The sequence below is a fragment of the Amblyomma mixtum genome, chromosome 2 (genome assembly GCF_055824585.1).
Source record: "Amblyomma mixtum isolate Tamu chromosome 2, ASM5582458v1, whole genome shotgun sequence".
Lineage (NCBI taxonomy): Eukaryota > Metazoa > Arthropoda > Arachnida > Ixodida > Ixodidae > Amblyomma > Amblyomma mixtum.
This window is the reverse complement of record NC_143013.1, coordinates 112556774-112582820: the sequence shown is the minus strand read 5'-3', so window position 1 is coordinate 112582820 and position 26047 is coordinate 112556774. Positions and strand designations below refer to the sequence as shown.

The following is a 26047-nucleotide window of genomic DNA, read 5'->3' as shown; positions in this document are numbered from 1 at the left end:
TATGCTCACAAAAGAGTCAACTTAAAAAGCATCATTAACCAGTGTTTTTTTTTTAGGCAACAACATGACCTATGAATCCTGTATAAGTGGAAATATTTCTGTATATAATCCGTTCGTATTTTTAAGCTCAATGTTCACAGAATGCTTCAATTTTTTATTTCACTTCAGACAGTGTCTTCGTCGTGCTGGTAACCTCTTCTTACATGCAGGTACAGCATCATACTGCTGGCAATCGTCGACCACCGCTACCGTTTCCTCTACCTGAACGTGGGGAGCCCGGGCAGGTGCCACGACGCCCATGTCTACGGCCGGTCACGGCTGAAGAATTTTGTGGAGAGTGACCGCTTCAAGTCACCTGTGTCAGTGATTGAAGGCACTCCAGTGGCACGACTCATACTCTGCGACCAGGCATTCCCACTGACGCCGCATTTGCTCAAGCCGTATCCTAATGCCCCGAGCGGTACCAAGCAGGCAATATTCAACTATAACCTGTCAAGGTCAAGGCGAATTGTGGAGAATGGGTTCGGTCGTGTGAAGGCCCGCTTCAGATTCATCATGAAGCGGTTGGAATGTAAACTGCTAAACGCAAAGCAGGCTATTAGGGCGTCCTGCACTCTGCACAACATATGTGAAGCCTTTAGAGATAATGTGGAGGAGCAGTGGGTGCAGGACGTGCACAACTACAATGCTTTGTACGAGCAGCCTTCGCACAACACTGATACTTGCATTGGTGAAGGCCAAGATGTCAGGGCTGCACTTGCCGAATACTTCTGGAAACTGGCCCAGTAATTTCGGTGCTACACATGTCATCATCATCATCAGCCTGACTACACCCACTGCAGGGCAAAGGCCTCTCCCATGTCTCTCCAATTAATACTGTCCTTTGTCAGTTGCCGCCACTGTATCCCCGCAAACTTCTTAATCTCATCCGCCCACCTAACTTTCTGCCGTCCCCTGCTACGTTTGCTTTCTCTTGGAATCCACTCCGTTACCCTTAAGGACCAGCGGTTATCTTGCCTTCGCATTACATGCCCTGCCCAAGCCCATTTCTTCTTCTTGATTTCAACTAAGATGTCATTAACCCGCGTTTGTTCCCTCACCCACTCCGCCCTCTTCCGATCTCTTAACGTTACACCTATCATTTTCCTTTCCATAGCTCGCTGCGTTGTTCTTCACTGCCTGCTTACAGGAGGTATTCCGGGGATTGGAATGGGAACAGTTAGGGATAAGAGTTAATGGAGAATACCTGAGTAATTTGCGATTCGCTGATGACATTGCCTTGCTAAGCCACTCAGGACAAGAACTGCAAAGCATGATCAACCAGTTAGACAGGCAGAGCAGAACGGTGGGGCTAAGAATTAACATGCAGAAAACCAAAGTAATGTTCAACAGCCTAGCAAGGGAACAGCAGTTCGCAATTGGTAGCGAGGTGCTGGAAGTAGTAAGAGAATATGTCTACTTAGGGCAGGTAGTGACCGCAGATCCGGATCATGAGAGGGAAATAACTAGAAGAATAAGAATGGGGTGGAGCGCATATGGGAGGTTCTCTCAGATCATGAATGGTAGCTTACCAATATCCCTGAAGAGAAAAGTATACAACAGCTGTATCCTACCGGTACTCACCTATGGGGCAGAACCGTGGAGGCTAACAAAGAGGGTTCAGCTTAAGTTAAGAACAACGCAGCGAGCTACACATGTAGCTCAGGGAAATGCTGAAACCGGATGACGCAACCGGACGACGCAGTTACAGACGTCTTGCCCATTGAGAGTGGAGCAGAGTTGGAGGAAATTGGATCTCCTAGCGTGTCAAAAGCAGGAGTTGTAGGGAATGGCAGAGAGGATGTTCGGCTGGACATTAATGAAAAGGCCAGTGCCAGTTCTAGCGAAGTCAAAGAGGATGAAACACTGTGTTGTGCATCGCGTTCGGCAGAAACGCAGGCCAGTGCCAGTTCTAGCGAAGTCAAAGAGGATGAAACACTGTGTTGTGCATCGCGTTCGGCAGAAACGCAGGCCAGTGCCAGTTCTAGCGAAGTCAAAGAGGATGAAACACTGTGTTGTGCATCGGGTTCGGCAGAAACGCAGGCCACTGCCAGTTCTAGCGAAGTCAAAGAGGATGAAACACTGTGTTGTGCATCGCGTTCGGCAGAAACGCAGGCCAGTGCCAGTTCTAGCGAAGTCAAAGAGGATGAAACACTGTGTTGTGCATCGGGTTCGGCAGAAACGCAGGCCACTGCCAGTTCTAGCGAAGTCAAAGAGGATGAAACACTGTGTTGTGCATCGCGTTCGGCAGAAACGCAGGCCAGTGCCAGTTCTAGCGAAGTCAAAGAGGATGAAACACTGTGTTGTGCATCGCGTTCGGCAGAAACGCAGGCCGCTGCCAGTTCAGTGCCAGTCCACCACAATGAGGAAGACTTTGCCTTGGAAGGGCCCAGCAAAATCGATGTGTAGTCTTGTCCAAGGACGCTTGATGAATTCCCAAGGGTGAATCTTTGCAGCTGCTGGCGCAGACCTGGATTCCTGACAACGTGCACAGTCTCTCACCTTCTGCTCAACATCTCTGTCGATTCCTGGCCACCACACGGCTCCTCTGGCAAGCCCCTTCATCTTGACAATCCCTGGATGAGCTGTGTGAAGAATGTCCATGACATACGGTCGAGCTGGCTCTGGAATGACCACACGACTGCCCCACAGCAAACAACCTTGGTACACCGACAGTTCATGCTTGCGGCTCACAAACGCTGCAAACTCTTCTGGCAGCTTGCCCTCTGGCCACCCATGCTGCACCCAATTGCAGACTCTAGCCAACAGCTTATCCCTTGACGTGAATCTTGCCACCTTCCTAGAGTTCCATGCTACTTCCGGCGCCATTTCCAGCATCCCTACTCCTCAAAGACGCTGCTCCTCTTCCTCTGCCCTACTGGCTCTCAGTGGTAAACGACTGAATGCATCAGCATTGGAAAGCTTCTCCGCTGGTCGATACTCAATTTTATAGTCATAAGCCGATAACATGAGAGTCCAACGCAGCATCCGTGGTGATAGCACCTGGGGAATGGGCTTGGCATGGTGCAACAGTCCTAAGAGAGGTTTGTGGTCTGTCACAATTTTGAAATGTCTCCCATATAGAAACTGATGATACTTCTTTATGCCAAAGCCGATGGCGAGCGCTTCTCGGTCTGTCTGGGCATAATTCCGTTCTGCCGCATTCATAGTTCTCGACGCATAAGCAACCGGTCTCTCGCTGCCATCTTCGCACACATGACTCAACACAGCACCCAGTCCGTACGGGGATGTGTCACAGGCCAGCACTAGGGGCTTGTTGACATCATAGTGCAACAGAACATGTGATGACTGCAGCAGATCTTTCGCCCGGCAAAATGCTTCTGCATAAGCTTCCATCCAACGCCACTCGCGACCCTTGTCCAACAGCCGGTACAGTGGCTCCAAAGCATGAGCTGCTCCTTTAAGAAACTTGTTGTAAAAGTTCAGAGCTCCTAAAAAGGCTTGAAGTTCCTTTTTGCATGTCGGCTCTGGGGCCTTGTGAATAGCACGCACCTTGTCTTCTGTCAGCTGCACACCTGCAGAGTGCACACGGAATCCCAAGTAACACACTTCCTCAACACAAAATTGACATTTGTCAAACTTTAGTCGCAGACAGTCTTCATGAATTCTTTTGAGCACTTCTTGTAAACGAGCATTGTGCTGCGCCTCATCCTTTCCACCGATCAAGATGTCATCCAAGTACACCATCAATTCCATGCAACAGTTCTTCCATGTACCTCTGAAAAATAGCCACTGCCACGCCAAATTGAAGACGGGTTACGCGGAACAGTCCCCAATGTGTTGTAACCGTCAACAAGTCAGCTGTTTCTTCATCAACAGTCTTCTGTTGAAACGCCTGTCCGAGGTCTAGCCTTGAAAACTTCGAGCAACCTGGCAGCCTGGCACACAGCTGCTCTGGTGTCGGCAGGGGATACGTTTCCCACTGCACTACACGATTGACTGTGCTCTTGTAGTCCCCGCAGATCCTTATTAATCCATCTTTTTTGACAACTGGAACGACAGGTGTTGCCCACTTCGAGTGCCGCACAGGCTGGAAAATACCTTGGCTCAACAGCTTGTCCAGTGCTTCGTCGACCTTCGGTCTCAATGCAAACGGTACTTGTCGTGGCTTCAGAAATCGCGGCGGAGCTGCCGGGTTCACCTCTACGCGTACAGGAGGCCCTTTACTTGTCCCAAGTCCAGGCTCAAAGACTGAAGAATACTTCTTGAGCAAGGCTGTTGTTCCCCTACTGCCAGTTCGACTCGGCTCGTACACACTGTGAACACCACTCAGACTTATTCCCAAGGACTTGAACCAGTCCCGACCGAGAAGTCCGATACTAGCACCCTTAACCACCACCAATCGCAGGCGATGTTCCTGCCCCTTGAATTCCACCTTCACGGTCAGTTCACCCAACACTCGTAGTTCCTTGTTATTGTAAGCTCGGAGATGAAGATTACTTGGGCACAACGCCCTTTTCGATATTCGCAGCTTCTGCATAGTCCGGTCGTCGATGACTGAACACACTGCACCAGAGTCCACCTCCATCTCTAGGGGACTTCCGTTGATGCGCACTTCCACTCTCACGGCTGGCTCTTCACCAGACAGCACGAACACGTCGTAAACGTCCGACGCAGCATTCTTGTGACGGCCTCCACTGGCCCGTTCTTTGTTCTGAGAGTTGGGTTCAGCCGAAGCGCGAGCTGCAGCCTTCCTCCTGCATGCTCTCACTATGTGCCCTCGTTGCTTGCAGAAGTGGCACTGCATATTAATGAATGGGCAACTGCTTAGCGAATGCGCACCCTTGCAGCGGAAACATCCGCTTGTGCTCCCAGGCGAACCAGCCTGCTTCTGGGTACCCTCCTTGACTGTCACTGGCGCAGAGACCTTCGCAACACACGGGTAGAAACGCTTCCCGCTCACGCTGCCAACTTCACACGATGCGGCACTGCTGCGAATTTGCTCGGTCTGTCGCTGCGCAGATTCCATTACAATGGCTTTCTCCCGAGCTGTCGCAAACGTAAGCTCCGGCTCCGCCAGCAACCGACGCTGAAGAGTCTCGCTTCGCACCCCGCACACTAGCCGGTCGCGCAACATGTCATCGAGCGACGCACCTAAATCGCAGTGTTCCGAGAGATGTCGCAATTCTGCGATGTAGTTGGCAATTGACTCACCGGGCTGCTGTTGACGTGTGCCAAACTTGAAACACCGTACTGTCACTGACGGTCGCGGTGAGAAGTGGTTTGAGAGACGCCTGACGATCTCATCGTAGGCCACGGCCGACGGCGCATCCGGAGAACAAAGGGAGCGAACGATGGCACATGTTGCTGGGCCGCAAACGCTGCAGAGCGTTGCTCGCTTCTTCTCGTTACCGTCGATGTCGTTTGCTTGAAAGAAAAATTCGAGGCGCTCCAAATACAAGGGCCAAGACGTCGCCTCCATCGGAACGAATTCCCCAATTGTGCCCAGCGCAGTTGCCATTTTTACCTCGTCGCCAATTGCGCACAATTGCGCACAATTTGCCACCAGCAATAAAGGACATAACACATGTAGCTCAGGGAAATGCTTTATTTTTCGAGATACTTAACTAGCGCCTCAGTGAGACGTTTCTCTGTTGCGGCTGATTCACGGAGAACCTCTAACTCCATTCTTCTCAGTTCCATTTCTTCTTTTCGGCTCTCTTTGATGTCGGAGCATAACTGCCTGTTCGTGCTGACTAGCTCGGCCAGCAGACTCTTTTGCGTGGCATGCCGGCTTTGTTTTGCTGCTTGGCGGCCTGCTTCCACTGGTGGAGCCCTGCTGCTGTCCTCTGTGTCCACTACTGGTGAAGAGGTTGAGGGCACTGCAGCAGACTCCAACAGCACTTCATGTGCTGGTGCCAGAGGCGTCAGACCAGCACTGCCATCCATTGCACAGTCTTCATCAGCTGCTCCTCCATTTTGCATGCTATCAATTATCTGAGAAAGCAAAAATATACCGCATGTAAACATATTTGTGCTTCCAAGAATACACATGCAGCTCAAGCAACACTATTTTTGTAGGTACTTGAGAAATAATTACCTGTTGCATGCAGCCTTCACAATCTGAACAGGCGCATTACACCCATTCCTATATTGAATATTCTGCACTACTTTAGCATTTTGTGGTGAATGTGACATTTCTCATGAGCAACTTTCATGTGTACATGATTTGAACTCATAGTTTTTCAGCGCAGCGGCACACGGCCAAAGAAAAGAAGCAGGAAGAGAAGAAGGACGAACACAGCGTTGTGTTCGTCCTTCTTCTCTTCCTGCTTCTTTTCTTTGGCCATGTGCTGTTGCGCTCAAAAACTATGAGTTCAAATCAAGTATACCAACTAGCCTAAGAACAAACTCTACTGAAGTTCATGTGTACATTTTTACTCACCCGCAAGAGGCGCTGTGGGTATTGAATCAATAAATATGCCAAGTTTCCATGTGTCATGCCATAGAGGATCAATGTGTCTGGTTCCTGATAAGTTGCACAAAAAGAAAGAGGTCTTTCTCATGCTGGGTTCACAGCTAGGAGCCCTGCATTGGGCTATAGAAGCGTACTTACCATTTCAACAGTGGCACCATCGCCACTCATGGTCTCCTCCACAAGGCTGCTGTCATTGACAGGCAGGCGGCCAAGAAACCTGGCAATTTCTTTATAGAAACGCCATGTGATGGCGCCTTGCCCTGTCGTTTTTCGGCTCAGCAACCTGCATGACACGTATGACTTTGTAGCAGTGGTGTTTATAAGCTGCAGAGGACTCTACATGACTGCTGCTAGGAAAACCGTCGCCTCTTCTGAACATGCAGTCACTGCTGATCTGCCCAGCAATGTGTTGCATGTATGTACTTTCAGTGCTTACACTAGGACCAGTCAAGGGGAGTGAATTCCAAGTAAATATTTCGGCACCGCAATGCTTCTGCGCAAAACTAATACATGTGCACATGTATTATGCACCAAGTAGTCGCCGCGGGAACGGTTTAGAAAAAGTTTGGCATCCGAGACACAAGGTAAAACCAAGATGCCTTGCAAAAAGAATCAGAAAATTAAAATAAAGTGGAAGTCGTGCGATAAAAATTACGCACAAATACATGAAGCATTTACAAACCTGGCTGAAGTAAACGCAGATATCACTACTACGTTGCGGTGTATGTTGAATCACGACTAAAGGCATGAATATAGAATGACACATAACTTATAATTACCGCCGAGTCAACGGCGAAACACAAAACGACGACTGTTTTCCGTACCGTTTTAAAACGTGGCGCGATAGCACAAGCTGCTCAATACCCACAGAGATTCGGCACGCGAAAAAAATCAACCGCCACTTGCGTCTATCTCTGCGCTAAACAGCGTGCGACGATGCAGGAGTGCGATCTCGCATCTGAAAACAGCACGATGAATGAGCAGCGCACTGTAAGGCAAAATGAAAAGGAAAGGCGCCACTTACCGGTATCTGTTTCCAAGGTTTTCAATCTTCGATTTGATCTCCTTTACGGTCTTATCAACCCCTTGCGCACGCAGGCACTCACAGATTGCAACGTATACGCTCATGTTGCGCTTCGCGCGGCGCAAATCGCTGAGGTGGTCTTCCCACACTTTAATCAGCGCCCGCGTTTCGTCGTCGGTCCAGTGCGTCTTCTGCTGGGCTGGCGAAGCTGCGGGGTTGTCTTCCATGATATTGTAATCAATGACCACGCTATAACCACGCTGCTCAACGAAGGATGGAGGACGGCGATAAACGGCGAGGACGGTTTGTAAATAAACATGGCCGTCTCTATGGTAGCCGTCGGCGACTGGGAAGAAGAGTATTGTTGCGCAAAATCGCTTCAAATACCCTGTTTTACATCGAAAAACGATTCGAAAGTTCATTACAACAATTAATAGAAGCGTTTACTTTGATTACATTTTGTTTTTACTAGAAAATTTTGTAAAATTTGACTAAGCCGCTGTCGTCGAGATTACACAGGTCGCGCTTGCATGAGTTCGGTAAACTCATTCACTGGGCGAATGTCGTTAGCTGTGAATGTCATTGACTGTGACCGTGTAGCAGCAAAAAAAAAACGCCATTAACACGTAATGTCATTCGCTGCAAATGACATTACATGTACCGTGTGACAGGGGTATTAGTCTCTTCTTCCGTTTCCGCGTCCTTCGAGCAGATTGCGCTTTTTTCATTGTGGTGGACAACCAACTAGCTGAAGATCTGTTGTTCAGGATCATTTCTACTGCAGCGATCATCCCTTCTTTCTTCTTTTGTGCACCGCCTGAGTCTCGTCTTCCCTAACCGCGTCCTTCGGGAAGTTTGCGCTGTTTTCATTTGATGGACAACCAACTTGCTCATGTGTTGTCAGGCTCATTTCTAGTGCGTGGTTGTGTTGTGTTGCGTTTAGTGACACATAGGCAGCTAAGGCCATCATGCGCTATTCACAAGGTATTGCAAAATTTTCTTCAGAAGTTTATCAAAACGTTACTTTCGCAACCCAGTGATGCCAAAAGAAAATATTTTAAAAATGGCCACTAGTAAAAGCTTTGAAGAAGGCGGGATAATCTCTGCAGCCAAACTTGGCTGGGCAAGCATGTCGATGCTCGAAAGCAATCGAATAAAAACCTCAGCCTTCGTGTCAGGACGAGACAGTGGCTCAGGTGTGCTTCAAGAAAGTTGCTTGTTGTAAAAAACGGATCGTATTTTATTACATCTACAAGAGGTTTAAAACACCTGCTATGTTTAAAAACCTAAAAACCTATGAAATGTCAACAAGTGCATATTCACCTAAGAGCAAAGTTGGATGGAATGGTATGTGTTCGTTATAAAAACTGTAAAATGCTCCTTCCTCAGTGTTTCTAGTTTTCTGCATGAAAATAAAATATGGTTGACTGTTAGCTCACTGTCGTATACTTTGCATTGTGGCCTGTCTTTTTTGTTAACAGGCAATTATGTGTAAGGTTGCCTGTGCCCTGTACTAAGTCGCCAGATAATCACTTCTTTGAAATGTTCCGGATGGGTGCAGAATCCTAAAACCTAAAAATGGCTCTACTAAGTGTAATTTGTGATTTGCTTCATTGTTCCATACGGACTGCCTTTATTTTCTTATGTTACGATGAACTAAGTTAATGCAATGCTTAAATAGTATATTTGCTTTTCTGATTCGCTTGTCTCGAGCTTGAGCAGCGCAGAAGTCTGTAAGTGACGGTTCCTTAGTTTCTATATAAAGACTATTTATGGGCGAAGTCCCGTATGCACCAGTGGAAAGGCACAAACCAAACTGATGTTCTGGGTCCAGTCGTTTCGGGTACGATGGTCTCGCTGACCCATATACTATACATCCATAATGCAGGGAAGAGCGCACTACAGAACGATAAATTTGGAAAAGACACGTCCTATCGGCGATTCCGCTAGGTGGTGCCTCCCTGGTTAGCTGACTGCCTATCGTGCTCTGTTTTCACCTGCCCGTGGACTGGTCCAGGGCCTCGCCCGCCCCTGGATTTCCTCTGTATCGATTCAGGAAGGCTTCCGAAACACGTGGACACCATCGGCATCACGGCCCGCTGCCGAACTGGCCCTCCGAGTGCCTCCAAAACTCTGAAGCGGCGCGGCGCCTCGCTAACCATAACCCGCCGCGCCTGCACCTCTGGTATCCAGCGTTGCACCAAGCCCCTGCAGTCAAGACCCACCGATGACTCGCCGGCCTCAGCTTCTTCCGACGGCGCCGCCGCGGGACCTACTCCAAGCACGCCGACAGGCATGTCTCAAGAGGCTGCGTTCAACACCGCCCACACCACCACGCACATTCCTGTCGCATTCAATGCTGTGACAGACGCTGGGAGCACCGGACCGACAGCCGCGGCGCAGCCGGCAACGTTCGTCTTTGCTGCAGCGTCCACTCCTAGCCAACTCCATGCTCTAAGGGACGCCAAGAGCTTCGGGGCCATAGACGCGTCGCCGTCGGCTACGTCCATCACCGCCGCCAGTGCAGCCGCACCTACTCCAACCACATTTCCCGTTGACGCCAAGACCTGCAGCTCGGCACCCGCGTCGCAGACTGCGTCTCAGGCGGACTCGCCGGCAGGCATTGACCTTACGGCGTCCCTGGTAGACGACCCTATCACTCCAGCCCTGGAAATTGGCTGGAGCACAATCGGTGCTAGCCGTAAGCACCTCCGCCATCCGACCCCGCGCCCAGCTCACCACAGTTGGCATCCAACTTCTCCCTGGTACCCTCACTCCCAAGCTACGTCTCAACGACGGGCTCGCCGCAGTCATCTCCGCTAACAACTCTCCTCCAAGACCAGTGAAGAGATCACCCTTCAGGCCAGGCGAGCCCAAAGCCTTGTGTTTTTAAAAACTCATTCCAATCTCACCGCCCACCTCCTAATTTCTATCACGCATCTTCATCTTCACGGTAAGCCTATCAGCCTCAAAACATATGCCCATCTCATGCCTCGGCATCATACATAACGTTGGCGACCACTTCACCCCTGATGACCTCATGCATGATATGGAATCATTCAAAACAGATATTCTTGCCGCTCGCATAACGGGCTCAAACGGTGCTCATAACTGTCGCTGGTACTATCATCCGCCACTTTGTATATTTTAAGCGCGTTGTCTTCCGGTGCCGTCCTATAGACGTAAGACTCCAACCTGCACCCGTTGTCTCGCTCTTGGACGCCGCGCCTCCTGGTCTTCTGCATCCTATAGACGTGCCTGTGGAGCTGTTCCACCTTGTAGGGCTCGACCTCCTTGGACCATTCCCGACCTTGCAATTGGGAAATAGTTGGGTCGCAGTAGCCACAGACTATTCCACTGTGTATGCGATCACCCGTGCTTTGCCTGCGAGCTGCGCGACCGATGTCGTTGACTTTCTTTTCTACTATCTTATTCTACGACATGGTGCCCCTCGTCAATCAATCACAGACCGCGGACGCTATTTCCTGTCCATAGTTGTTGACGACATCCTGCGTTCGTGTTCTACCAAGCATAAGATTGCCACAGCATACCACCTGCAGACCAACGGGCGAACCGAGCGTTTGAACCGAACATTAACAGACATGTTGTCTTTGTACGTCTTCCCCGACCACAAAGACTGGGATCTCACCTTGCCCAATGTGACGTTTGCTTACAACACCTCCCGGCATGACGTAACTGGTTACTCTCCTTTCTATCTCTTATACGGGAGACACGCCGTCCTGCCCTTGGATACACTCGTCCCATCCACTGACCGCCCAGTCACCACCTATGCCCGTGACGCCATTGCTCAAGCTGCAGACGCTCGCCAAATCTCCCGTACTCGGTTCCAAGCATCTCAGCAAGCACAGAAGTCTCTGTACGATAATCGCCATAGCCATGTCACCTACGGACCGGGGTCGCTCGTTCTTCTGTGGACCCCTTCCAGCCACGTCGGTCTCTCTGAGAAACTTTTGTCTCCCTGCCATGGTCCTTATCGTGTTGTGCGTCAGGTCACCGACGTCACGTATGAAGCCGTACCACGCCGTTCCTCTATCACCGGCCCAGCGCCGGGACGGCGCTTGTACCACCGGTGGTCATGCTACGACGAAGTGGAAGTGGAAGACGAAGTGGACTCCCGCGTGAAAGTGACGAATGAAGAAGGAGAGGTTGTCGGTGCTTCCTGTGCGCGTTGGTGCTCTCTGCTGCTCGCTGCTAGAAACTATTCACCTACCGCTTGTAAATAAACGTAAATAGTGGTTCCCCGTCACAACATTAAGGGATCGGGAAGCTTTCTTTTTCAATGCGTTTATGTGAGCCAAGAAAGTGAGTTTTCCGTCAAATGTTATGCTTACAAGTTTATGTTCATTTTTTATGGATTTGTTTCAGGTGTAGGGTGGGATCTGCCTGTAAACCTCATTTGAGTAAGAAAAAACTGGCCACTGTTTTCTGTGAAGAAAATTTGAAACCATTCCTGTCTGCCCATATTGCCAGTTTGTTATTGTTAACTGTATTTGTCTTTCACATGTTAGTATGCTGGAGGATGTGCAAGCTGCCTGGAGGTCGTCCACATAGATTGAGTACATAACAGACCTTGGGATTATTTCACTTGGAGAGTTCATTTTTACAATAAAGAGCGTGGTGATTAAAATACACTCCTGAGCTACCCAATTCTCTAGAATGAAATTCTGCAAAAGGGCTGAACCTAGGCGTACATGGAATGAGCAGATGCACAAGAAGTCTTTTAGACAGTTTAACATCCTGCCGAAGATTCCAAGCTCAGCTAAGTCCTGAAGAATGCCGAACCTCCAGGCCGTGTGATATGCCCTTTCCAAATCGGAAGAGACAGCAAGACAGTGTTGCTTGTGAACAAAAGCTTCTCGAACAGTGTTTTCGAGACAAAGCAGGTGATCTGTAGCGGAGCATCACTTTTTAAAACCACACTGATGGCTCTTGAGAATGTCAGACGATTGAAGGACAAAAGTTAATGTGATATTCAGGACGCTTTCCAAGGACTTGGCGAGACAACTGGTGAGGGATGGGTCTAAAACTGCATGGAGAGGTTAGGGGCTTCTCGGGTTTACGAAAATGCACAATAATAACCCTTTGGAGGCTTCATATATTTTCCCGATACCAAAACCTTGTTAAATAATTTTAAAACTGGCTCTACTGCATGTTGAGATAGATTGGCCAGCACTTCGTAGTGTTGTTTCTTCGGGTCCTGGAGCAGTTTTTTTTGCCAGCAGACAGCACTGTTTTGATTTCTTAGAGGGTAATTAAATTTTTGCATAGTTGGTTTGCAGCTCCACTTGTTCGAAGTATTTATTTTTCGGCTATGTTTTTGTTTTTCAGAATAGACTGCTTATAGTGTGAAGAACTGGAAACTTCAGCAAAGTGTTCCCCCAGAATGTCTGCCTGTTCCCGTAAGTTGTTTGTGTGCCAGGTGTTGTCAAAAGAGGAAATGTGAACGGCAAGAATTTGCCATTTCATTTCCGGACCTGCTCCCACACTTTTTAGACGTGATTTGACTGTTTATAGAAAAGACGTATCTCTGCTATCATCCTTCCTCGGCACTGCGACGGACGTACTGGGGTTTAGCACTTGCCTTTATAAAATTTGCGAAGTTCTGCTGCGTCGGGTACATGAACACTTACCTGCAGACTTACCTATCTTTGGTATCTTTTTTGAATTATGGGTGTATAGTCTATGGGTAAGCAAGGCCATCATATCTGACGCGGATAGACCCAGTAAAAAAATTAGATCTGCCTCTATTAATATGCGCACAAAAACGTAGCGTGAAGTGGCTATTTCGGGGACGTCAGGCGCGTTGGACTGAACTGAACATGAGACTCGACCAATGGTTATGAGGATAGAACGCGCGCCGTGTGCCAGCTCATGAAGTTTTGCGTCGGGGGTATGTACTTGCCCAATGAAGGACAATTTTCCAGGCTTCCCCCCGTGGCACATTGATGGGAGGGATAATGTCGTATACGAGTGCGAACCTGTCTGTAGATGTGATCGAGGAAGGATGGAGAGCTTCAGTATTTTTCCAGTGTATTGCTCCGGCACATGATTCTTTTGCCATCGTGAAGGCATCTCATCTGTGGTGGAAGACATCCTCGCGCACTTCAGCTCTGTTGCAGTGGCCATCAAATTCACCCTGGCTGATGAAGAAAGAAACAAACTCCCTTTTCTCGACGTGCCATTGAAGCGAGAAAGACCTCAGGTAGCACACTGTGCCTACAGGAATTTCACAAACACAGGCCGCTACCTAAAGTTCACATCGAATCCTCCGAAATTCCATAAAACAACCACGTCTCTTGAACGTCGAACGCTAGCTGGAATAAGAAAGGGTTTTGGCTGATTTGCTTGCAGCGGTAAGAAACAAGAACATCTGACAAGTGGTCCGACAGCATGACTGCGAGCCGAAAGACAGGAGGCTACCCAGGTCTCGGAAACAGCCCGCATCTCCACACCGTACGTAAAAAGGCACAACTGACACTTTTGTCCTAATGCTTCGAAAGCGGGCAATCCAAGCATGTTAAAGCTATGGTTCAGGCTAGGAACGTAAATTCGTTAACGCAGGGACTCTAAAAAGAGGCCTCGCATGGAGAAAAGAGAGATGGAAAGATAAACAGAGCCTGCATTTTTATGGAACCATTTGCTTTTTTCCTTCGTTTGGTCGGGATGACGAGGCGTTAAAGCAACAAAAGACAACAAAGCAAACAGCTAATCACAGACAGAACAGTTTTGTTGCGGCGCTGACGCTGGTAAGGTTCTTAATTGACTAGCTAGTTGGTTGCTATAATTCGACACAGGGGCGAGCACACAACGAAGGCACACACAGAAGGAATCCAGACAGGACAAAGGGTGGCTAGCCTTACGCTGCTGCATCCAGTCCGGCTGAGTCATATGTGCCAAGCGGCGCCAATTGCGAAGGCTGAATTAGTGGCCCAAGAGCTCGTCATGCCTGCGAAATGCATACTTGTTCTCCGTCACTCGTGGGTGCCGGCTGCGGTCGGTCAGTGTGATATGTGCACGAGACGCATTTTAACAGTGTTAGGTCTTATTCACCACGTTTCTAGATTTTTTGGGCCTGCTACCACCTCCCGTCGCGTGAAATTTTGCAAGTCCGATGAATTCGTGATGGCGGCCACCATAGTAAATCGATATAGCAACCCAATTGGTGATTAATTGAGGACGTAATTAGTATATCGAATTGGTGGTTGGTGACGTCACTGATTTTGTTGTGTCATAGTTAACTAGTCACATGGCTATGTTTAATCTCTTTTAACTCAGAAATTAATGCGGGATCATAAAACAAATTAAATACTTGGAATCCTCTATATGAGTAGAACAGGTTAGACACCAAAATTAACTAATGAAGCTAATATTTAATTACAATTATGCTTATATGTAATTCCTTATAATTAACTAACCATAACGTCATGATCTAAATAATGGATATTTCTAACGGGCTTGGTGAGTCCGATATGTTAGACACCAGTATTGTCTAAATAGATTAATAGTATTTACTTATGGTTATGCTTAGCATGGTGCATCATGGGAAGTAGCGGGGCCAGTTGGTTCATTTTTCAACTTAAAACAGTGCGCAGGGACAGGACACAGTCAAGAAACACACAGACAGAGCACTGGTGGCCATATCGCATGGTGGCCATATCGTCAGCACTTGGCAGGTCACAATTTCATTCCTCATGGCGGCCAGGCACATACCGCATTGAAGTTAGCAAAAATGGCTCTCCAATGAGACGAAAAACTTTTTTGTCACAAACTGGTCAAAAGTATCCGACCTCAAGGCGGTAGGCGCCCGCTTGCCGTAAGGTATAAAAAAGTAGCCTAATCTCGTGGCAATACATCACATGGGCGATAGATGAAGCTACCAAACTTCTAACTCTCGTTACTTCCACGTCTTCCAGACGGTGGCGGCATTTTTTGGAATAAAGGCGGCACCATGCGCATATTTCCGTCTCGTCCAGCGTGGCGTCTGCTGAACACCCTTATGAAATGAGAGCAGCTACCAATCACAGAGAACTAAATAAAATGGAAACAAATCATTGCAGTATGCGCCCCAGGATCTCAGCGCTGCCTCTTATAAGGATAAGTGCCGTACGCGATAAGTACGCGAGCAGGAAACAATGCCAATAGCTCTTTTGTTATCCGCCGAATCGAGAACACACTTGTGGAGGTAAAAGTTGCGTATTTAAATGTTGCAGTCGGATAAGAGAACAGCGTGACAGCAAGTGCCTAAGCTGGGCGAGCTAACCCAGTCTGGAGGACAACCCATATTGTGCTGAGAATACCATTGTCACAAAAAAAACTTAAAATGTGTTTATTCCCTACCCAAGTAATAGTTCGGCATTACAGTACTGCAGGTAGAGCAAGGAAGTACAGAGGAGTGTTAGCTAATAATATATGCAATGTGATGACTGATAGAGTCCCCTTATGTTGTGTGTCGAGATAACGTGTTCAGCACAATTATATCGATATGAACGTCTTTCTTTTTTTTTCCTGAGCTTGCTGCAACTAATCCGCCGCTGCATGGGCGGTCAAATTTTCTAGTGCATCCATAACAAATGTTGGCCCTAAAAAATGGCACCCATTAAGTGGTCACCATTGCGCTACTGCACCCAATCATGCAAAATATTGATAGCACTGTGCTGCAGCGCTTTTGGACGCTTGCTTTTCCATAAAATGTTTTATTGTAAGCAAGCACATTCTTCGCAGCGGTACTGTGTGCCATTGTAGGTTTGTGGTAACCAGTCTCGCATACTGTTCAGGGTTCTCATGTATGTAGGATACATGCTATTCAAGAATAAATATTGAAGGACGGGGATGCACAGAGTGTTTCACTGCTTCAGCGGTCCATGAACGGTTATTCGTGCAACTGAACGAACGAAACGTGCAAATTACCTTCGATCGTTTTGGAGCGCAAGCGCATCCGAGGACTCTTTAGTTTAAAATGGCCGGAAGTATTGAAGAAAGGTCAACTACTACTGTTTTGTGGAAATCAAGTTGCTGGAAATGAGGTTACGTAAACACAACCTTTTTTTACGCAATTCGCGATTTAATTTTCACACGTAAACGTCAGACATAGATTTTTTGGTACGCGTCCACGTCTCACTGAGCTTGTACGAGAGACTCCCAAGATTAGCTGTGGGCCTCACGCAGTTTTATGATGCTTTGTGGGCGCAAGCCTGACGAAAACGACGAAAGAAGACACACTACATGTGCCATTCTTCTGCCTGGTTTATCGATAAGCAAACAAATGCTTGAATACGATGCAATAGCGACAATTGATACATGATAAAAAATATCATGTATCATTTCAAGATAACAAAAACAAAACAAAATAACTATCTCCGATGGTAGCCTATTTCTTACTCTGAGAGCGAGAGAGATGGCATGCTGACAAGACACAATTTTCACCCAAGGAGATATAAATCCTTCCATCACCTGTCTGGTGTATTGTTGTGGATAGGAAACAAATGTTCAGTTTTCCTGAAGATAGGCTGCAATTTCTGTGGAAATAAATGGGCTACCTTTAGAGATTGCAATCTTGTTTTCTATATGAGCATGAATTCATAAGTGATAATCTAATGATTGAATACGATACAATAGTGACAGCATAAACATATCATGTATCAATTCAAGATAAAAAAAACAAAAACAAAATAAGTATCTTCTATGGTAGCTTATTTCTTATCTGAGAGGGAGAGAGATCGCTTGCTTACAAGACAGAATTTTCACCCAAGGAGGTATAAATCCTTCCATCGCCTGTATGGTGTACTGTTGTGGATAGGAAACAAAAGTTCAGTTTTTCTGAAGATAGGCTGTAATTTCTGTGGAAATAAATGGGCTATCTTGAGAGATTATAATCATGTTTTCTATAAGTTTGAATTCATAAGTGATACTCTTGTTTTTGTAGTTCTTGTGTCCCACTTAAGGATTTGTTTCCTGTCAAGAAAGCAGTTGTGAGGACAACGCATGTCTGTATCTTCTTCTTTCGTCTTTGTAAAGTTTGCGCCCACACAACATTATGACTAAATTCTAATTCGGCCAGCGTTCTATTCTCACACAGTTTATTAGGTGGGCGCCCTGGTCGCATCGAATGCGGGGTCCATGTAGTGTCATGGACATTGATTAATTTTTCAGTATTGTGCAGAAGGGGTTAGGAATGTGTCTATTCATAAAGGCAGGGAAATAATTACGGAGTACCTGTCACTTTTTTGTGCCCCGTAAATCGAGGGCAGTGGTGGTCGTCTGGTTTGCGTGCAATAATAAGGAAATCCAATTTGTGGCTTATCGCAAATATTCGAGGTATTCAGATAGCACTGCAGACTACATCTGTCTGCTTTAATAAAGAAGACTCGCGTCCACGAGATTCAGAAGTTTTCCGCGTTATAATAATTGTGTGGCGCTAGTAAATGAACATTCGTTTGTCTCTCAAAAAATGAAATGAAACACTCGGATGGCAGCCAGTATTTCGGGCCTTGCGATTACTTGATGGGAGGAGACACAGTGTATGCAGCCGATAAAAGGCAGCCCAAAAACTTCCTATATGCTTTTCTTTATCTGTTTTGTATAAAATGGCACATGCCGTGCACACAGCTGCCAGTTCTTATTTCCGGCGAAAAACAGGACAGACTGCAATACCATGGCGGAGCCGTTCAGGTGCATGATATATAGCTGGCTTGTCTGATCACTGAAATTTGTTTTTTGCTTCCACGTGCGCTGTCCACTACGAAGCAGCAAAACGAAAGGGCCTTGCTGGTCGCTTCTAATTCCCGCTGAGAGATACACGCGCATAGCAAATATTTTCCTTTTATAAGGCTAAAAAATGTTACTTCAATGAATGTTTTTGGTTTGCAGGCCTAAGTACTCCATGTGTAGACTGAGTATTAAATGCTTTCGTGTTGCTTTGTTCTCACTTGATGTGCAGAATTTCTCAAGGCTCTGCAGTCGAAGAAGTTAGCTTTTAAACTGCTAGTCGTAGCCTTGATGTCTCTCACACTCTCGTGAGGTCTGGAACGATTAAAATGCATAAAAGCCGCATTCCAGGGGACAGGTGGAAACCACGCGATGGTATATTTTTACGCAGACTGAAGATAGTTGCGTATAGCTCCTAACCCACCATAATCTTATTGTTCATGAACTAGTGCCTTACTTTTGGTGAAGAGCTCACAGACTTTAACTCTTAAAAATCGTGGTCTCTCCTGCTTCGCAACGCTTACTTGCCGTATCTTTCGTCCAACGCAGCCTCCTATTTTTCCTTTTTCACTTCTGGGGAAACAAAATACAACTTTTCTTCTTAAGTCCAAAACACTGTTCTTTGCTCTTACATCTGTTCTTACTCATATCCGCATTAGGTACACTGTAATAGATGAAGTAAACCTTGCTGCGCAGGAGGAGACAAATTTCGAACACAGCATCACCGTCCTCGTTTCTCTGTGGCCTCTTATTCGCAGTTGTGCTTCACTAGACGGAGCCTGAGACATACAAGCTGCTTTTCGCAGTTTACTGCATATTCGTCAAGTTCGGAACTGTTTTCAAGTTCTGCTGGAGGCGTAAAGCCCTGGTGCTGTTTTTACTCAATTTATTACAGCAGTGTTCCTGTGACAGCATTCGCCCCAGCATTAATAATTTTCAGTCTGATCTCGTTCATCTTCATTTTTTGGTCCCCTGCAACACTCGTTTTTTCGTCCGGCAACGCACAATCCTGCGCGTAAGGTACACGCAGAAACAAAAGATTGTCGGTGTTGGAATGGGTTGAAACCGCCAAAGCTGCACAGACCTCACAGAAAGAAGAAGAATGGGTCAATATCATTGGTGTTGTCTCTTGCATCACTTTACTCGCAGATACAATCAAGAATGCCGGGAATTTTTTCGGTCCCAAAAAACACACAAACACTGATTTTGATATCAAAGCGGCAGCTGGTTTATATTAGAATCAAGCACGAAAGGAGCTTTGTAACTGTATTTTTACACGCGTAATAATTGAGCCAGTTAACTACCAAATGCTTCATTCGCAGGACTGATTTCCAATAATCACGCGAGTACCACTGTATCATTTTAGGCGAAGATAAAATTCGCAGTTTAAATTTAGGTTTTTAGACAATGCGTGCACTCTGTCGTCAGAAATTATCTTGAAGAAGATCACTTTGCCAAATGTCTGCGCTCTCACGCTAATAGATGCAAGAGGACAGTACACGTCCTCAGACCGCATCATTATCATCATCATTATCACCATCATTATTCCGACTACGCCCACTGCAGGAAAAATGCCGCTCCAATATCTCTCCAACTGACCCTGCCCTGTGCCTGCTGCAGTCGTTCCATGCATGCAAACCTTAATCCATTCAACCTTCCTGACTTCCTGCCACCCACTGCGGCGCTTGCCCTCTCTCGGAAATCCTAGCGTATTTTATGTACCGGATCCGTTTGATCACTCGACAATTTGTTGTAAGTGGCCGTTCAGCGGCGCACATTCTCAAAACATCCCGAAGCTTAGTTTAGTTAGGTCTGGTGTTATTTCCCACAGTGGAATTAGCTTATATCCGCTAGAGGCCCTTGCTCCTGAATTTCCGGTATTTTCAGCGTATTGTAGGCCTAGTGCGCGGAAACTTGACTGAAAAAAAAAGCTGTTTTATAACGCTTTGCTGGCTTGAGGAAAAGACTACTACTCTACATGTCTGTAGTTCTCCGGGGCTATATTGAGGAACGCTGGGAAAAATCTCGCACACAGCCCGGCTGGACAAGATGAACTTGATGGTCCTGCTCTTGCTCTTGGGAGCACTAGCGTTTCGATCCTCCTCCGGAAATGCAGGGAATAGGCACGAACCAGTGGACGCCTTCAGGGTAAATAATCCATCTGTAATTCATTAATTCTTTTCTTGAAAACGGCCAAGGAGTTCACAGGAACCGTACTGGTCTAAAATATTTTTGAGCTACGGTAATGACATTTTGCTTTTCCACAATGGTTCCAGGAAGGTTTTCTTGTTTTGAGTCCTTGAGCCGCTCTCTGTTTGTGTGAAGTGTTAGGCGGTATATTCCTCAGAGAAGAAGCAAATACCTTCCAACCATTTCTTTTTCTTAGTATCTAACGTGAACGGCGGGCGAAAAGCTACGAAATGACTTAAGGTGATGAAGGTGAAATGCGAGTTACATGAGGCCAAAATTGGTTTTTGAGAAAGGAAATGACGTAGTCACTGTCTCGCATATCTCGGTTGACACCCGAACCACACCCTAAGGGTACGGATAAAGGGTTGGGTGAAAGAAAAAGGAAATAAGTAGATGCCGTAGTGGAGGTCTTCGGAATATTTCAGACCACCTGGGGATCTTGACGTGCACTGACATCGCACAGCACAGGGCACACAGCACAGCGACTTTTGCGTTTCGCCTCTATCGAAATGCTGCCGCCGCAGAGGGGTTCGAAACCGGGTGATCCGGCTCAGTAGACGAACGCCTTAACTACTGACTCACCGAGCCGGATCAACAGCTTCATTTTGTGCCAATAACAACGTTAAGTGAGGAGATCAGTTAACAGCAAGAAATGCTGCCTTCTTAAAAGAGAAAACAGAACGGTTCAAAGTATCATTGATGGTGATTAGTAACAACCCCGAAAATTGTGAAAGATTGTGCAGGATTCGTGCTTCAAACTTGGAACAAAGCATACGACAGTGTCCTACCTAGGGAAATATATCAATTTCAGGTAGAAAATACAATAACTTTAAAGCCTTTGTCGCCCCAATGGGTGGATCGCGGTAATAAACGGCGCCCTGTTTCAACCTTTTTACTGTTTACATCATATTAAATCTTTCGTTGATTTGTCTGCATTCTAGACTCTCTTCAGTGCTCCCCATTTCAGTGAGTGTTTACATCATGAGTATGATCATAAGTTAGGTACTTTGCGTACCTGACGCTGCGCTGTGCTTTGTCCCGCATGACATTTCATCCATGCCGCAAATCTGTTAATACCGAAAAAAGAAGTTGTAATGAAAGGAATGGATAGCAATTATTTGCCACGAGAACTGCACAAGCGTCGATGAGTTATTTTTGCCAATAATGACCTTTCATGTGCTTTCATAAGCTTTGCAATTGACTGGTAGTCGCAATTTGCGTATATTATATACAAATTCTGAGCGGAGTATTTTTTGCTTGTTTCGATTTTAAAAATAAAACAAGAGCTAAAACTCAGTTCTACATGTTTTTTGTAATCATCTTAAAGTTATGTTGTTTTCCTTTTGTTGCCATTGTTTTTAGAGATATCTCAAGCTTTATTTTTTTTATTTGCCACGTACTGACTGTTTTTTGTTACACATTACTTAGCAGGCCACCCTGGTAGTTGGTTGCCTGAATTCCTCCTTAAGATCTAACACCTACTTTCCAAGTTCTTGTACATAATTCGTAAAATAAAATTCCAATCTTAAAACGATGTCACTATGTGTCCAGTACGCATGGCTCACTTCAGTGATTTAAACGCGATAATTCAGTGATAATCTTTGCGCACTGAATTGCTTGCAGATCTTCAGCTTTTTTTTGCGACCGGATTTAAACGTTGTCCTAATATTTCGTGCAATGCGATTTCATGCAGGTCTTCTTACAAACTAAAATGGGTCCAGCCTTTTAATTAGCATAGAGACAATTCAGGAACTGCTATTTAAACTTTTCTTGGAAGTGCTCGCAAACAGAAGAGCACCTCTTTTAGAGCCCTCAAGATTTTCTTCCTTCTTGCAGGCCTCTGAAACGCTGCCCGATCTGGTACTACTTGCAGCGACCGCAGACTTACCGTTGTTCGAGTGTGTGACGGCGGAACTCACAGCAATAAATGCCTCTGCTAGGACATTAACCTACACATGGCATGTCAAAGGACAGGATGGGGAGCCGGAGTAAGTCAGTATTTGTAGGCTGGTTTCAACCGCTGAGACACTTTGGCAAGAGAAAGACTGTCCACAGGGACTTGAACAAAGAGCGAATGTGCGCTACCCTGACGCGCAATTCATCTATGCGTTCTTTGTGTGAATAATGTAAATTTTGTCGCCTCTTCAGACGGTAATGAGTGCTGATGTAGCGTCGTTATTTTCGCCACCTCATTACTGGCAGTAACGCTGTTGCCGGGAGTTGTTGCTAATGAGCGAACATCCTAGGAACGATGTTCTCAAAGTCGCGGTTGCCAAAGTCGGGGACAACAGCGTTGAAGACCTAAGCTCCAACTTGATTCTATTGTCACGTCGTCTTTGAGGCATCATTTTTACACATTATTAGGAAAAAAACTGCACAGAGATGTATCAGTCTTGTCCAGTAAGTCGAGGTGTATCCTCTTAGGTATCGTAGATTTTAAAATCTGATGTAATTAATAAAATGCAGCAAAGCGCATTGAGACGGCTATAAACAAAAATTGTGGAGCAGCAAACCAAATTTTGAGTTGGAATTTTGTCCAGGCGTGGGGAACGATGCCGCGGCCAGCGCCTCTCAGTGTCGTAGTACAGCGACCAGATTATATGTAGAGGGCCAATTGACCAGTTACCCTAGTTGTCTGGAAACTGGCTGCGTGATATTTGTATGCTAGTCTGCTGTCGAATGTTTTTGTCGTTTAAAAAACATGACAACGTTCTATAATCACACATTAAATACGATGATTTAGACAACAGATGAGCGGAATAATTCCCACAGCTTACGTTCAGACATCTTAGACACGTGGTAAATTCGTTGTGTGTTCCGCAAGATGCAGTCTAGCGGTGATAGGGCAGTCAGCTACTGCGCAAAAGAACTTGAGTATTTTAAATAGGGTTCGACATTACGATTGTTTTTCGTTTGTTTTTTTCTTATTTAATAACCAAAATACGAAAAGAAAATCCAGAAAAAAGTCAAGGTGTTTTTCGCTTATCACGCCAAGAATGAATCTTACCTCTACAGATCTGAACACAATATATCAAAAATGGACAGGTAAGAGGGCATGCGTCTATGTTTACACGGAAGAAAATACATCTTTTTGTATCATTGCACAAAATTTTTTCGGGCAATCATAGGAACCCTGAAAGGCAGAAAATATTCAATTTAAGCACTTATATTGATACTAAATTGTGATTTAATCAGAATTGAAAATCCAGAGACTCTGAAGCAAACCAGAGCACACCTGTGAAAATGCTAACATATTTTTACTGAAATCAATTACACCACGTGTTCTTGCTGAATTTAATTGAGTTTTAGAAACGGCCAAGGCTTCTCGGCGAGTAAAACGAAATCAGGGCTGTTTAGAGCCATATGGCTTAATGTGCAGCATTTATTCTGCTGTGTGAAGTTAGGAACTCGTAAATTATAGCCGTGGCCGCAGAAATCGACTTGCTTGAGGAACCAGTTGTCACTGTGAACCTCGCCCCCTCTTTCTTTCCCTTTTCAATCCCTTCATTCCTCTTCTGCAGTGCCGAGTACCAATCAGGCCACCCTGTTGGTTAACATTCGTGGCTCGCCTCTTCGTCTTTATGTCTCTTTCTCTCTCTCATTAAGAGTAACTAGATACGTTTTTAAACATTGGCTTCACGAAACAGTGTCGATTCGAAACTTGCAGAGCGGATTGAACAACAGCCTCATGAAATCCTTGCGAGTAGGTAACTATTGCATAGGTTTCAGGAATGCTCCTAAGTGGGTGAAATTCAAAGCCTTCTGCATGACAGCGATGCTACTCGAGAGTCTAAGACATGTTTTAAGAGTAAAAAATCTGCTTATCTCATACTGTGCTCTCGGTCCAACGCCATGCCCTGTCGGTAATAGTGTTCAAGAGATAAGTGGACTTTTTGCTCTGTCTCTGCTTTTCTCGATGCTCAGTGACATCACTATAAAGCGGTAGATTCTAAAATTTGAGCGCGTTTCCTAAGGCTGGTGAAAGACCTAACTTAACGATACTTTTCTAAAACAAATCATCTGGTTACTCTTCAATGTGACCTACGACATTGGAAGTTCACTATTCTCCTAACTCCACTAATTAAAAGCTTAGCCACTTAGCCTTGACTATATAATGAAATTTGTAGAACTAAAACAAAACGGCAGACTAGACTACACGAATTTAAATAGAACAGAGTTTTGTTCCGCGCTTCTTGGGCACTCCATGCTTTTTAATATTTTGAATAAATTTAGCTCTGACACTTGCTATACGTAACAAAATATGTGCAGAGCCCAGGAGAGAACCAAAGTTATTCGAATTAGGGCATTACACGCACCTACGTATTACATACTTACTCCGTATAGAGTGAAAAATTAAGAAAAAATGTAGTGCAGGGCTGATACGCCAACAGCTAATAATTTGTTTAACATTACAGTCTGCTTAACATGAATGAAAAAGAGGTCAGCAAATTAATTATTCTCTGGCAAAATCCACTAGCGTTTCTAGGAGATTTCACTTGATACAATAAATGAGATAGAAGCTACGTTGTAAAACTACCACTACAACAATTATGAAAAAACATTGCAGCATTTTGAGTGTTTCGTGCGTACTTTTAGGGTTCACGAGTCGCAATGAAGTTTAAAAGCGTTGCAGTACTGGTTTGTTGCAGCAAGCCGGAGTTATGGCTTGCTGTCAGAAGGCAGGGAAAGTGCTGCACAATATTCTGGGCTCTGATGATTGGAAATTAACATGCGTGACTAGTTGCAGCCTGGTGGATAAGAGGCACTGGCGCTGCCCAACAAGAGCCTGATGATTCACGCCGGAGCCGCGTCATGTCTTTTCACTGCAATTTATTTGGTTTCTTCAAAGACCAGACCACAGTTACTACAAAAGTTGTGGAAACAAACATTGCAGTGACTAAGTGTGAATGATTTTTTAGAGCCCTCATGTACAACGCAAGGCACGTAACAACTGTGACGTAGATAGTTATAATGGCTAACATCTTTGCAAAGTGCAAACAAACTTCTAAAGTACTTTTCTTTTACAGCGAAGTCTTCCCCGTTGACTTCTTTGTTAGCAAAGACAAACCTGACATGACGGTGGGCTTTATAAATTCAGGTAAGCCATATTGCTTCGAAACTTTGTACTTTTTTTTTTCGTTCTTCAAATGAGCTGGTACGTAGCTCTATCGCTTTGCGTGTTGTGCAAGACACGACCAGATTTATCTCGATTGATCTCATCTAGGCGTAGGCGATTCCGCGTGTTCCAGAATTCTTTTAACAATGGAAACCGTATCTCGAAAGTTCGCTGTCAGCTTTAAATTTAGCAGGGCCATTCTATTCGACGACCGCCGAGCACACTGGTTGCTATGCCACCGGTGAAAATGAGAAAATTGGTTTTTGAGAAAAAGAGCCAGAAGAAATAGAAACCGTTAAAAACGTACAAACAGAACAAAGAAGATATCAGACAGCGGAACAAAAAAGGAGTGAGAAGTCATGATTAGGCTAGTTATCTTGGTTAGCAATCTTAGTAGCAAACAGAGATACGGTTGCGTAATCCGCGCTATTTTTGATCGTTGCAAAGGCTTCAATAACTTCATGAAGGCTTGATGAAGGTTTGGCTCGCACTTGCGCTGTTGGCAATGTTGGCA

At 45.8% G+C, this 26047-nt stretch overlaps 1 pseudogene across 1 annotated transcript; it reads right to left on the bottom strand.

The window, feature by feature from the left end:
• Positions 1 to 5515: 5515 nt before the first annotated feature.
• On the bottom strand, positions 5516 to 7813 carry LOC149360600 (uncharacterized; annotated as a pseudogene). The gene is made up of 3 exons (XR_016288856.1): positions 7503 to 7813; positions 6617 to 6761; positions 5516 to 5997 (listed from the first exon to the last, which is right to left on the bottom strand). The product of XR_016288856.1 is annotated as an uncharacterized LOC149360600 (transcript).
• Positions 7814 to 26047: the final 18234 nt, after the last annotated feature.